The sequence below is a fragment of the Canis lupus genome, chromosome 8 (genome assembly GCF_048164855.1).
Source record: "Canis lupus baileyi chromosome 8, mCanLup2.hap1, whole genome shotgun sequence".
NCBI classification, from domain to species: Eukaryota; Metazoa; Chordata; class Mammalia; order Carnivora; family Canidae; genus Canis; species Canis lupus.
The window spans coordinates 22739701-22753624 of NC_132845.1; the positions used below are offsets into that span (position 1 = coordinate 22739701).

General features: G+C 41.1%; 1 pseudogene; it reads right to left on the reverse strand.

Moving 5' to 3' along the window:
• Positions 1 to 11352: 11352 nt before the first annotated feature.
• On the reverse strand, positions 11353 to 13886 carry LOC140639159 (poly(A) polymerase type 3-like; annotated as a pseudogene).
• Between the last annotated feature and the right edge of the window lie 38 nt (positions 13887 to 13924).

Genomic DNA, 13924 nt, shown 5'->3' on the forward strand with positions numbered 1-13924 from the left:
ATTATGTGAAAAGGCTTAAGATAATGAAACAAAATCACAGATTAAAAAAGAAAGAACATTGGCTACATGGTAAATTATCTGTGTTTTTTTTTTTGTGATGTCTCTTGAATTGTTGCCTAATGTTGCTTTTTACCTCTTGCATTTTTTTAAAGATTTATTTATTTATTTATTTATTTATTCATTCATTCATTCATGAGAGACAGAGAGAGAGAGGCAGAGACACAGGCAGAGGGAGTAGCAGGCTCTATGCAGGGGGCCAGATGCAGGACTTGATCCCGGGTCTCCAGGGTCACACCCTGGGCCGATGGCAGCGCTAAACCACTGAGCCACCCGAGCTGCCCTACCTCTTGCACTTTTATTCATCATTCACTCTGATGTCCACTCTCTACCTTTAGGGCAAGAACCATGTCATATCTTGGCTTGGTCTTCACTGTATGTGCCTTACATGGATTTGAACCCTGTAAATCATTGAGTGGTTCATACAAGTTTTAAAGAACAGTTTTTATATTAATGTGGCCCACACTTTTAATTTAGTGGAGTGAGCTCTTCCCTGTAGGAGGCTACTGGCATGGTGATAGCAGGATTTGGAGGCGGCAGCCCTGGATCTGAATTTCAATTTTGCCATTTGCCAGCATGTGCCTTTGGGAAAGTCACTCAGTCTTCTCAGTTTCTGCTACCTGTGATTTGAGTAAAAAATATCTAGATTCCCATAGATTGGAATATCCCCCGTTCTGGGGACTAAATAATTGGTGGTTAATATAAACATTTTTTTATCCTGAGCACCACTGCCATCTCAATGTCACTCTGAGTCCATTTCTGAAACTGACCTTTTACTTAAAGTGGATGACAATCCCTGCACTGTCATGGGTGTTTCTGCAGGAAGGACAAAGTCTTTTTTTTTTTTTTTAAGATTTTTATTTATTTATTCATGAGAGACAGAGAGAGAGAGACAGACAGACAAAGACAGAGAGAGAGAGAGAGGCAGAGACATAGGTAGAGGGAGAAGCAGGCTTCCTGCAGGGAGCCCTATGTGTGACTCGATCCCCCGACCCTGGGATCACACCCTGAGCCGCAGACCCTCAACCACTGAGCCACCCAGGAGTCCCAGAAGGGTAATATCTTGAGACCATAACTGCACAGGAGGATTGTGGGACTCAGCTGCCGAGGCTCAGCTGTCTCTGATGTCCTGGGAGGATTCTAGAAGCCCAGCAGAGTGAGAGAAGAGGATTTCTTACAGGTAGTTTCCACTCAATGCAAAGAATGACTCTGAGGTGTGACCAGCTTCTCAAAGCTTTAAGGGGAAGCAGTGGTGAACAAAGAGTCAAAAGCCTGGGTCTCTCTCTCCATTGTCCATAGTTGCTGGAAAGACGTGAGCAGAGAAATGACTGGCTTATCGAGATTTAAAGGGCAGTAAATATATGAAGACCAGGTACATTGCTCAGAGGCTGAACTTGTGTTTTTTTTTTTTTTTTTTTTTTTAAGGACACCACTGTGGATGAGTTTGAAAGCAGCCAAGAACAAGAAGCAGAGTGGTAGCCACAGAGATGAGCTACCTTGAGCTGAGTTTTTCCTGTAGTAGAAAACAGATCTAGGAAGGCTGAATCTTGTTCTCCCTGAAACATCTCAGCGGGCTTATTCCAGAGTAGATCATTGGGCATTCTCTGAGCCCAGGGAGAGGGCAAGTATTATACTTCCAGGTTAGTGTTGGAGAACAAAGGAATTTCTCTTAGGATTGGCCTCCAGGAAGTCTAGAAGGAGTCTCGAACAAGTAAAATATAATCGTGGACTGGAATAAGACCTGTGATTTCACAACACCTGAGGTGACTCCAGAATGCAAGCCAAAGAGAGAGAAAAAGAACAAATCAAGAAGAAGGGAGAGGGGAACAAACATGTCAAGAGAACAAGCTTCAGTGAAGCAGTTAAAAAAAGGGCCAGAAAAAAAAAAATAAAAATAAAAAAATAAAAAAATAAAAAATAAAAAAAGGGCCAGAGAAATGTAAATGAAATAGATAGAAAACTATCTATCTATCTTGCCAGCATGTATTATTACTTTGATATGTAACTTGGCTCTTACACAAAGCACTTATCACCAGGTGATCAGCCACTGTCACCTGTCCCCTGCTCCTGTCAACATTCCTTTGACTGGCAGGCAGCTGATGGTGCAAGGTGCTCTAGATGTAGGAGTCACTGCCCCAAACATGGACGGATTCTATTTTCCTGGCCATGGAAAACATTTATAATAATCTTCCAGAAAGCTTTGCATTTCAGCACCCCTATGTCTTTGAGGAATCATTACCTGTAACTTGAGAAATGTCACCCTAATCCAACTTCAGGAGATGTTTTATCTGTGTCCCTATGGATTTGTTTTGAAATTTACATAAACAGTAGGGAAGTACACACACATACACCCACACACACGCATGTGCGCCCATGGGCATATTCACGCACATACACACACAGATACCAATAGAAGGTATATGGCATAATCATAATTAAGAAAAAAAGAAAACTCAGCCAAGAGGGGACTGGAAGGATATTCACCAAGATGTTGACAGAGGGATCCCTGGGTGGCTCAGCGGTTTGGCGCCTGCCTTTGGCCCAGGGCGTGGTCCTGGAGTCCCGGGATCGAGTCCCGCATTGGGCTCCCTGCATGGAGCCTGCTTCTCCCTCTGCCTGTGTCTCTGCCTCTCTCTCTCTCTCTATGTCTGTCATGAATAAATAAATAAAATCTTAAAACAAAAACAAAATGTTGACAGAGGTTACATTTTTCTCTTCACATTTAATACATATTTGTAGTTTTCAAAGTTTTAGAAGTGAATAGGTTACTTTAATAATCAATCTCCCCCCCTACTTCTCTCTGTAGGAGCTACTTTTCCCTTCTAAGCAAAATACCTCTCTGTGGGGCAGGGATTGGACAGAAATCTCTGTGGAATTGGCAATGGCCATCTGACATATGTGGTGGCCCTGATGGCTGTGGTGAGCAGTGAGTTCCTTAGAAGAAAGCTGTGATATCAATTCGAGAATCCTCAATTATATTTTAATTTGATTATAGAAACAGTAAAAGTCTAAGAGTTTCATAAAAATATTTTTACCCTTTTCAAAGCAAATATTAAATTACTAAGGTATCTTAGATTTTGTTCTCTTCTATTAGTTGTGACTAGCGCTGGGAAAACCGTCCATTTGATTCAGTACACACTCATCACTTACTATGTACAAGGCTGTTTGAAGGAATGCAAAGTTGAACCTCGATCCAGTGGAAGAGAAAATATAAGCACATAAATAACAATATCACAGGTTCAAATATGAGCAACTCAGCCAAGACAGTCAAATGCTATACGATGCCCATAATAACATTTTATATTTTCTTAATCCTTTGGTGTCATTATACGGATAAGTGTAACTATTTGGTTTTTATAAGCAGCCAACAGAATATTTGATCATTAAGGAAATTCACTGGAACAATTTAAGATTTTCAACGAGTAACATTTCTTTCATTTGATTTAATTTTCAGAGTTAAGTATCTCAGAGAGTCTGTCATGATTATTTTGAGCTGCTAAGAAGTTTAACTAGTTCTTTGATTTTTTAACATTTGCTTTTGAGTATGTGCTCAGTTATATTATTTATCTTTGGTTCTATATTTGCAAACTTTTTCTATGTGAACTTATCCTATTAAGATATGCTTAAGTCTCTACTTCACAATTTAAGGAAAGTCTGTCAAGCCCTAGGGTAAGACAGCCTGCATGGGCCACTGATGCCAACCCTTACCACTGTCTCCTTGGTTGGGTCACTTCACTTTTCTGAACCTTTATTGAACAATAGGCCTTGAGTGGTTGGGATAGTCTATATCATCTACTGCTTCCTGGTGGTTTGGCAGAGACTAGAAGTGGTGGTGGTTCCACTGGGGGGAAAAAAAAAGACACTGAAACTTAATCACTTCTATTCTTATAAGTTCTTGGGATCTCTGTTCCACTAACCATGACACCAGGCTCTTCATTATCTTGCTGCCTCCCTTGTATTCTCACTCCTACCATTTTTCCTCTTCACTCCACCCCTTCCTTCATGGGTTCCCTGAAGAACCCCAAACTCTTCTGTAATGAAGAACAATTTATTTCTTGAGCCCTTTTCACAAACTCAGTGTTTGGTTTACTTCTGCAAAGCCATGTCCATTAAGATACTTAATTCACAATGCAAATACAGGATCAGGGATTCATAAAACGTTGTGAGAGATAACAGCAACTTGTATTTTGCATGGTTGAAGGTGTCAAGTGGATATTATCAAAGATAGGAGATATTTCCTTTCTGTACATTATCTGTATTACTATAAGGTTATTTGCAAAATAATTTGTAGGCAATTTATTCTGGATATAGACTACATCTTTCTTTCTTTCTTTCTTTCTTTCTTTCTTTCTTTCTTTCTTTCTTCTTTCTTTCTTTCTTTCTTTCTTTCTTTCTTTCTTTCTTCCTTCCTTCCTTCCTTCCTTCCTTCCTTCCTTTCTTTCTTTCTTTCTCTCTTTCTTTCTTCCTTTTTTTTAAGATTTATATATTTTAGAGAGGGAGGGTGGGAGAGAGAGAGAGTGAGCAGGGGGAGGGGCAGAAGGAGAGAGAGAAAATCCTCAACCAGACTCCCCACTGAGCACAGAGCCTAACATGAAGCTGACATGGGGCTCTATCCCAGAACCCTGAGATCATGATCTAAGCCAAAACCAACTGAGCCATCCAGGTCCCCCTAAAAATTATTGTTTAAATGAAAAACATCTTTAGAAAAACTTAGAATATATCCATGGAGCACCTGGGTGGCTCAGTTGGTTAAGCACCCAACTCCTGGTTTTGGCTCAGATCATGATCCCAGGGTCTTGGGATCGAGCCCCATATCAGGCTCCATGCTCTGCAGGGAGTCTGCTTAAGGATTCTCTCTCTTTCTCTTCCTCTGCCCCTCTCCCTGCCTCTCTCTTTCATAAATAAGTAAATTTTTTAAAAAGAAGGAGGAGGAGGAGAAGAAGAAGAGGAGGAGGAGGAGGAGGAGGAGGAAATGATCTTAAAGAGCAGGAGTGAGGGTCTAAAAAGTAAAACAAGGAAAGGAAAAAAACAAAAACCAAAATTCAGTGACGCATTATTCATTTGGTGACCACTATGGGTAACTATCTATCTTGCCAGCATGTATTATTACTTTGATATGTAACTTGGCTGAAGGAAGAAACGTTTCAAGTTTCTTACCATAGTGACTCTTACTTCACAGGTTGGGGAACAATGGGAATGTAGTGTCAGCTACTGGCTATGTGTGTCCCAACTACATTCTCAGATACCAGAGAAATAACCGCAGGATAATCCAACAGATCTCTTGAACCTATTGTGAGACACAGTTAACTAGAACTCCCTTTATCACTTGGCTTCCCTATGACACCATTTTAACTATAGAATAATGAAAGTAGTTCAGGTCCCTTGACTCAGTATCCATACAGAGCCATAGTGCCTATATTCAACAGTTCTTGAGAAGTCTGACAATTCCTTTTTTGTCAGTGTATCTTTACCCTGATAGTCTTAGATCCCTTTGGGGTAGGATCATGGGAATGTTTACCATAAACATTGCATTGTCTTCCTCAAACGGATCTATCTCTCCTTCAATGAGTGGGCTTTGGGTCTGTGAAATGACATATTTAGAAACTGGGTGAACAGATCTTTTTCTCTGAAACACTGGTGAAGGTTTCTGTTCACCAGCTCTCAATTTTTCTGTTTTATTATACAGGGCAAATAACATTCTGGTTGACTTTCCATTTCACCTCTAGGAACATCGTGACTTATTCACTGATTCCAGAGGGTCAAAGCATACTGAATACTACTACTATAGCTTTGCTACCCAATATGGTGTATGCCTCCTTTATTCTAACACTTAAGTGCTGCCATTGGTCTCTGCCATTCCAGAATCCTACCATTCTCTCGATATTAGGAATCTTAATTCCATGGCAACACCTTCTGTCAATCCCAGCCTATACGAGACAGTTATCACAGAGCGTGCCAAATTAACTGGTACCCCTTAGCAATGCTTTCCTCACTGCTTTATTTTATTTTATTTTTTTTATTTTTATTTATTTATGATAGTCACCAAGAGAGAGGAGAGAGGCAGAGGGAGAAGCAGGCTCCATGCACCGGGAGCCCGACGTGGGATTCGATCCCGGGTCTCCAGGATCGCGCCCTGGGCCAAAGGCAGGCGACAAACCGCTGAGCCACCCAGAGATCCCTCCTCACTGCTTTAGTAAAAGAAGTGTCCTTTGGGTTCTCCTGGGAAACACTGTCAAGTGGCAGTTTCTCTGATCACAAATAATACATTCATTCTAATATTTTTACATCCCTGAATCTTCAGACCCCTTTCTCAATACCATGCCAAGACAGTTACAGCATCTCCACCTATTTAGCTTAGGCTATCATAGTGTACAAGCTTCAAAGAGCCATCTCAGCAGCATGTTGGACAGGATCCTGGTGTCCTTACCAGAACACTGAGCTCCAAGTCATGAAGGGGTACCTTAATAATAAGCTATAGTCCACCCAGTTTCCTATCCCCACCTCCCATCATCATCCCCAATCCAGTATCCTCAAGATCCCTACACATATGCATCCCTAAGATTCTTCAAATATTCCTATTAACTAGGTCTTACATTTTTTTTTTTTTTTTTGACACATAAGCCACTTCTTCCCAGAACAAAAATGGTATTTCTGCTCTGGGGCTATGGTGAAATCTTAACTGTAGCTGTCAGTCTGGGGAAGAAAAGTATAATCTTTAGAAAAATCTCCCTTAGATATGACCTTTCAAATGTCTCCAGACAAAGGGAAGTTGCTCTCTTCTAGAAAGATCAAGAGATAGTGAATAGAAAGCTGATACCAGTTACCACTAAGGAAAAAGGCAGTCCATTTCATTTATTGTAGGTCTGTGAGAAGCTGGGTCTCCTCTTAATGGACTGACATTGGCAGGGATCTATACACCTTCTGGTAAGGTTTGCACCATGTGGGAAGTTAGTAAAAGGATGTGAAATCCTGGGGAGCCTGGCTGGCTCAGTCAGTGGAGTGTGCCACTATTGATCTTGGGGTTGTAAGTTTGAGCCCCACATTGGCTGTAGAGATTACTTAAAAAATAGTCTTTTTTTTTAATAGTTTATTATTTTTACTTAGAAATTGTATACATCATGAATAAAAAGAAAGCAAAGGAATGATAAACATAGGAAGGAAAAAATAAAGTCTTAGGGGGAAAAAAGAATATAAAATCCTTATATGAGAACAAAGTTAATATATATATAATCAATACTCCACTTACTAAATACCCCATAAAGAGCGCCTGGGTGACTCAGTCAAGTAAGCATCTGCCTTCAGCTCAGGTCATGATCCCAGGGTCCTAGGATGGAGACCCCCGCACTGGGCTCCCTGCTGGTTCGGGAGTCTAACATCCTTCCCACCCCACTCATGCTCTCTCTTTTTCTCTCGCGTGCTCAATAAGTTAAATATTTAACATAAATAAATACTCCACAAAGAAGAGGATACCAAACCTATAGGAATAAGTACACCTTGGAGCAGAGTTAACACGGGTCACATTTTATTCAGACTTGATATTGCCTAGAGTCAGGACACAATACAGGGAGACAAGGAGAAGGCTTCGAGTAAGCAGAGGAGCTTGGATGTATTTTTTAGACTTTGGTTAAAGGAAAAAAAAACTTGGAAATGGATGGTCAGTGTTTTTCATTGAAATTACAAAGTTGCCTTGTCTCCACTGTAGCACTTGTAGAAGTGATCCCCCTGAATAAGTCCTCCAAGCTGTGGCAATTCCCAACCATGTGCAGACATTGTGATTGAAGATGCCTATGTATGTAAGCAGGTGAGCAGTGAATAGAATTCAGCGAATTTAGAATTCTGTGTCTATGGTGATTTTTTTTTAAAATCTTATTTGAAATCTAGCTTAAGGAAGAAAAACACCATTTATAGTTTAATTGAAAACATTCAGGACTGAGGAATTTGTGAAATTTGCCCCAAAACATTCTTTTCAATAATTTAATTGTACTTAAACTGCAAGCAGTTTAAGCAAAGCTATTTGGACTTACTGTTTTAAGAACAGTTATACCCTCTACAGAGAAGAATCTAGTAATTGTGATGCCATCTTAGCCATTTTCCTGATGAGAGGAAATCAATTACTTACTGCTTGACACTGGAGGAGAATTTACCCACATAGTTAAATTCTTTGCTTGGAGTAGGAATGGGGTGAAACAACCTTTAAGTTAAGAAATTTGAGGCAGCCCGGGTGGCTCAGCGGTTTAGCGCCGCCTTCAGCCCAGGACCTGATCCTGGAGACCTGGGATCGAGTCCCACATTGGGTTCCCTGCATGGAGCCTGCTTCTCCCTCTGTCTCTGCCTCTCTCTCTTTGTGTCTCTCGTGAATAAATAAGTAAAATCTTTATTTAAAAAGTAAGAAATTTGGAACAAAGAGGGGAGCGGATGCAGTATCTGGGACAAAGGTGGGCCTAAGATTCAAAGGAAAGACCTAAATGTTTATACATACTAAGGAACCAATCTTGCCTATGGGAAAAGAGGGAGTTCCCATGGGCACTAGTCTGATGAAAGAGAAGTATCAAAAATGCTTAACCTGGTTTTTAATACAAAGTAAATATTGTCTTTTCTTTTTCATTTTAAAATTTTATTTATCTATTCATGAGAGACAGAGAGAGAGAGAGGCAGAGACAGAGGCAGAGGGAGAAGTAGGTTCCATGCAGGGAGCCCGACATGGGACTCCATCCTGAGACTGCAGACATCCTGAGCCAAAGGCAGATGCTCAACTGCTGAGCCACCCAGGTGTCCCTGTGTTTTCTTTTAGTGAAAGAAGTTTAATAGATAAAGCATGGTATCTAATCACTGACATCTGCAAAGGGCAAGGAGTTCAAAGATAATAATCAGCATTTGCCCTGTAACCTTGCATGTTTTTGTTATATGTTTTACATGCACATATGTGAGGTCAGACACCTGGTTCCTTGACCTGCTTTGAAAACATAAGCAGAACTGTGGTTGTATAATTTCATTATTAACTTAGCTCCAAGGTCTGTTTTGTTCCCTACTTATCTAGTATCTGATCTTACCAGGTGCCAAATAGTGCCTCATTGTCCAGAAGAATGCATAACTCCAGATCGTTTCGAGGCCCCCTCTTGTAAGATTTCAAGAAACCCCTCATCTTCCTCTCATGTATATAAGCTGTTCCTGAGTTCAACATGGAAAGGCAGCTTTGACAATGATCCCCTGCCTTCTCGTTGCACTGCCTTTCTGTTTAGCCATTGGCTTAATGCGCAGCATGTGCATGGACAAGTTTAAGTTTGGTAACATATGTATAACCTGTTTCCCAACTAATATGGCAGTCTTTTAAAGGGAAGGGCCAAAGAACTAAGTTTTCAATAAACAACATAATGCCCATTATTGTGTCTTACAAAATAATGCCTAAACATTTTCCATAATTCAGAACACTGTAACAATGTTCCAGTTTTGCTTTTAGATTAAAGGTGATCCTATTTCTAAAAATTTTAACAGATACTCTACATGGAAATTAATTTGCTTATGTATTGGAAAGTGTGCCTTGACTTTGGCACAAACCATAGTACTCTCTTATTAGGCATGTAGATTAAACCTCTGTAAGATCATCATCTTACTCAGGAGGATTATCATGACTATTATGATTTGAATTATGTTTAATAAGCATTTACTAAACACCTGTTATGTAAGAAGATTATCATGTTGGCCCCTGGGGATCAAATGAAGGGAACATTTTTTTTTTAAGATTTTATTTATTTATTCATGACAGACACAGAGAGAGAGAGAGAGAGAGAGGCAGAGACAGAGGCAGAGGGAGAAGTAGGCTCCATGCAGGGAGTGCGACGTGGGACTCGATCCCGGGTCTTCAGGCTCACGCCCTGGGCCAAAGGCAGGCACTAAACCGCTGAGTCACCAGGGCTACCTGAAGGGAACATTTTATAAGGGAGTCCATGTTCCATAGTATAGGGATTTAGGAACCTTGAACCTCACATGGCCTAAAGAATTTCAGAACTCAGAGGAAATGAAAAGATCGTCTTGATACTGATCGTCTTGATCAGTATACTCACTTATCAGATGAGTGAACAAGGCCAGGTAAAATGAACAAGGCCAGGAGATAAAATTAACTGAACTAAATTACAAACTGGCTAGCTATAGAGTCAGAATTATAATCTAGGTCTCCTTGTTCCTGGTGTTCTATGTTTGTTCTGCTATACTCTGACAGGGGATGTCCTCTTGTTGGGGGTAATACATGGATGCTTTGCTGGAAATAAAGGCAGAGCTTAAGAACAGCATTTCCTCCACACTTTCTGCCCCTGGAATAGCATTTTATTACTACCCACAACTTATTTATTTTACATTTAAAAATAAAAAAGAGGTGCCTGCCTGGCTCAGTTGGAGGAGCATGTGACTTTTGATTTCAGGGTTGTGAGTTTGACCCCTTTGTTTGATGTAGAGATTACTTAAATAAACTTAAAAATAAGTAAATAGATATTAAAAAGCCAGTCTAACACTTAATTTCTCTTGCCCTGATCACAGATATATGTATCAACGTAGATGCAATTTTATGTGTTAATTTTTTACTAAAATATTATAAGCATCTTCTCTAAGTTATTACAGTCTCATAAATACACTTTACACAATTAAGTTTACTGGTGGTTTCCATTGTAAAAGATGCTACTTTGTCACTCTAGGAAATCTATAATTTGGAAAAGTCAAAAGTTTGGGATTCCTGGGTGGCTCAGTGGTTGAGCATTTGCCTTCAGGTCATGATCCCAGGGTTCCAGAATGAAGTCCCATTTCAGGGTCACCATGGGGACACTGCTTTTCCCTCTGCCTGTGCTCTGTCTTTGTGTCTCTCATGAATAAATAAATAAATAATCTTTTTTTAAAAAGTTCAAAAATTAGGAGAAAAAAAGCATCTATAGTTACACCACATATAGATTCACCCACTATCTGTATTTTGGAATCATTATTATAATATTTAATCATTGCATAATTTTTTATCCTTTTTCAGTGTCTAAAATCAATTTTATTTTATTTTATTTTATTTAAATTTATGATAGTCACAGAGAGAGAGAGAGAGAAAGGCAGAGACACAGGCAGAGGGAGAAGCAGGCTCCATGCACCGGGAGCCCGATGTGGGATTCAATCCCGGGTCTCCAGGATCGCGCCCTGGGCCAAAGGCAGGTGCCAAACCGCTGCGCCACCCAGGGATCCCCCCCTCCTTTTTTTTTTTTTTTAATTTATGATAGCAATTTTATTTTATTTTATTTTATCTTATTTTTTGATAGCAATTTTATTTTAATATAATCCAAACACATATCATTTAAAAAATACCAAGAAAAATTTATTTATGTATAAGACTTGATGCTATTGCATTTAAGTAAAGACAGAAAACACCTCCAAGGAAACCTAATATATTGTAATAGATGTTATGGCATTTTGCCCCCAGTTTAATAGCGCTGAGAGACAACTAAAATTGTCAATGTTTGGTACCATATGTAAAGTTTCATCTGTTACCCTGCAGCCATTAAGACTACTTCTGCTTAAATTCTGAAGCAGATTGTTGTCTCACAAATCCAAGTCTTCTGGAATAGTCTGTAGTGCTAAACTTGCAAACAAAATACCAACCTCTATCCCATCAAAACTCAGTGTGATGCCTCTTCAACAACCTTTTGTATATACTCTTAATCTAGAAGATCCCAATGTAAAAATTGTTCCTCCAACATTTTCAATTACAGACTGTGGAAGATTCTTGCATTCACTGATTTCTCAGATCCGTTCTTTCACCAGGTCATTTAATTTTCCCCAAATTAAAATCCTATGCTGCAGTTCCCCTTCCTCTTCAAGCACCCGAAAGGGCTTCAGAGTCTCCCTTTGGGGGGAGGTGCGGGGAGTGTGCCTGGGTGGCTCAGTCCCTTGTGCACCTGCCTGGGGCTCCGGTCATGATCCCAGGGTCCTGGGATGGAGCCCCGCCTCCGGCTCCCTGCTCTGGGGGAGCCTGCTTCTCCCTGCCTGCTGCTCCCCCTGCTTATGCTCTGTCAAAAAAAAAAAAAAAAATCGTAAAAAAAAAAAAAGAGTCTCGATTGGTTTCTTTGTAAGGAGGCAAGCAGTGTCCTCGGGGCTGAGCTGATAGCAGAGTTGAGGAATGAAGGTCACAATGCCTCTGTGTTTGCTGGGATTCCTGCGTCTTAACTGGAAAGAGCAAGGTGTCCTCAGGGGCCCCCACCCTCCCCGGGCCCAGACCCCTTCCCCGCACCGCTCCCGCTGCTGGAAGCACTTCTCCTTCCCCTGGGCGCTAACATGAAGTCGCGGGTAATTTTTTTTTTTTTAATCTCGACAGAAATAGGTTTCACTATAATAGGCGATGGTGTTGAGATTCCTGGAGGGCAGTAGGGGCTGAACGGGGTAGCAGAATTGGCCTGTGATGCCGTGCAGCGCTGTTCTGCAGTCTTTCTCCTAAGAAGCATTTGATAGAATTCTGTTTCTCCACCCTCCTGACGTCAACCGTGGCGTCGCCCAATGGATGTGAGTGGAAATGGCCTGTGTCCGTTGCAAGTGGAAGCCTTTAAAAGTCAGGGCATGGTTGGCTCTGCTTCTTTCCTCCTGCCCTGGTGAGGTGCAATGTGTGAGATGATGGATGTTGCATCAGCCTGAGTCTTTGTGTAAAGAGGATGCAGAACAGAAAGAGGGGGTACCTCGAAAAGGTGGTTAGAGAAATTTTAATGAAATTGCAACTTACAGTGGTGTGACAAGATAAAGGGAAACTATAAAAGCTGAAGGGATACCATAGGGCTAGCAGCTGCAGGAAGCCTGCTGTCTAAACTGGGGAGGACAAGAGAGAGGGATGGCTGAAACCAGTGAGTGCACAGTAGTAGGAGAGAGCCAGCAGGAGCTGTGGCCTTTGGTGTAGGAAAGCATAACCTGTCACTGCAGAGGCCATCAAGAGAATCAACGCAGCAGTCTTTCTCTGACCTCCCAGTTTCCAGTCTCCTGCCAGTCCTTCCCGTTGGCCAAACCCAGCTGGAAACCTGGTTAATGCTGTTGATAAAAGTCAGGATCTTGGGGGCACAGAGCAGAGTGTGAAAAGATGGTGAATGGATCTGAAAGAGTAAAATAAAAGAGTAAAAATAAAAAACCCTGTCCTCTGTCAACCCTCTGTCCTTCTTCCCCATCGGTGTCCACTATGATTCTTTTTTTTTCTAGGTGAAAAATTCATTTCCCACAAGCAGGTTACACACCGGCAGTCCCATCAGCCAGTATAGCCTCCCCAGGTATTACCAATTCAGTTATATTCTCACCTGAAACCTAAGACCTTAGCCACCCACCACCAGTGCTCTTCACATAAAACTGTAGATCTTTTTTAAAAAAGAAAAAGAAACAATTAATTAGTATAAAACATTGCTGATACTGTCTAATCTGGACAATATCCAGCACAGTATGCTTCTCCGGCTCCTTAGCAGCTATGTGACTCATAACTTGTGTGCTTCATGGGGCAAACTGGAGCTCCCTGGAGGAAGATGGTTCACAGGTGAAAATGGAGCCGACAAAGAATTGGATACCAGGGTAGCAAGGAGAGAATGACAAACCAGGAGCTGCTGAGCTGAGTTGTCTTCACCACCAGGATTCGATTATAGAGACCTCGGTCTTGGTCAGCATGCTATAGCCTGTCTTTAGAGGAATGTAGCATCCAGACCCGGAGAAGGGACTTAGTAAAAGGTAGGTGAGGTGGTGGTTAGAACTCCAGCCTGTTCTATCTGGTACAGTACAGAAGGTGGAGGAGACAAGCGTCTTCCAACAGTGAGGAGATAGACAGGAAGCAGCCCAATCCTCATGCAGCGCACTGTCAATCCATAAATATTGAGCATTATTG